Below are 1,210 nucleotides of genomic sequence, written 5' to 3' on the forward strand. Positions count from 1 at the left end.
TCGGTTAGCCCGCTCTGAGGGCGGATCTGAAAGTGAAGCTGAGGAAGAAACCAGCCCCCGTTCTACTGATTCGGTTGTTTTACGTGCAGAAAACATGGCAGCTAGGAGAATTACCATCCAGAAGGAAGGAGCCCCTGATTTTACAATGCAACCGTTTCAAGCGCATCATCCGGCGGTAGCTACAGATTTTGAAATAAAGCCCGCACTGCTAAATTTGATGCCCAGGTTTCATGGCTTACCTGCTCAAGAGCCTATCAAGCACTTGAGAGATTTCCAGGCAGCCTGTTCTACTGTCAGGCGTGATGGCACTGATGAAACTTCAATTCTGCTAAAAGCTTTTCCATTTTCTCTTGAGGGAAAAGCAAGAGAGTGGTACTACACTCAACCTCTAACAAATGTATCCAACTGGGATACACTCAGAAAGGAGTTTCTGGAGAAATTCTTTCCATCTGAAGTTACTGATAAGCTAAGGAAGGATATCTCCACAATTGTTCAGGATGACAATGAGACTCTCTTTGAATACTGGGAGCGCTTCAATAATCTTTTGGAAGTATGCCCCCACCACATGATTGACAAGATCGTGCTACTCAGCTATATTACACAGGGTATGAGACCCCAAGATAAGACCATGCTGGAAAGTGCCAGTAATGGGTCTATGAAGAAGTACAAGACCACTGATGAAGCTTGGCAATTGATCAGTGATTTAGCTGAATCCACTAGGAACCACAGACAAAAGCAAGGCTGTTCAAAAGCTGTTGCAGAAGTATCTTCCAGCAGAGAGACTGCTGCTCTAACTCAAGGCATCTATGAAATAACCAACTTGCTGAAACAAATGCAGTTGAATCAACAAGCTCAGCAAGCTCAACCTCCTCTATCACAGCAAAACCAATAACTAGTCCCACAAAGAGTTTGCGGAATCTGTGCTGATTATAGCCATTACACCGATGAATGCCCGCAGCTCCAACAAGAAGACAACATGGTGGCATCCACTCACAACTTCTATGACCGCCCCAACCAAGGGTACAATCAAAGTGGAAATAATAACCATGGATGGCAGGACAATTCAAACCAGAATTGGAGGGACAACAATAACAGAGGAGGCAGAGATAATCGGGGAAATTAGAGGTGGAACAATAACAACAACAGGAAGCAAAATCAACCTTACAGAGCACCTCACCTGAGGCAGAACCAAGGACCACAGAACAATCAG

At 44.7% G+C, this 1,210-nt stretch overlaps 1 non-coding gene across 1 annotated transcript; it reads right to left on the bottom strand.

Moving 5' to 3' along the window:
* Window positions 1-463: 463 nt before the first annotated feature.
* Window positions 464-571, bottom strand: LOC112753302 (small nucleolar RNA R71). Its single transcript, XR_003177695.1, has one exon. It is a non-coding gene; the product is annotated as a small nucleolar RNA R71 (small nucleolar RNA).
* Window positions 572-1,210: the final 639 nt, after the last annotated feature.

Source organism: Arachis hypogaea, chromosome 15 (genome assembly GCF_003086295.3).
Source record: "Arachis hypogaea cultivar Tifrunner chromosome 15, arahy.Tifrunner.gnm2.J5K5, whole genome shotgun sequence".
NCBI classification, from domain to species: Eukaryota; Viridiplantae; Streptophyta; class Magnoliopsida; order Fabales; family Fabaceae; genus Arachis; species Arachis hypogaea.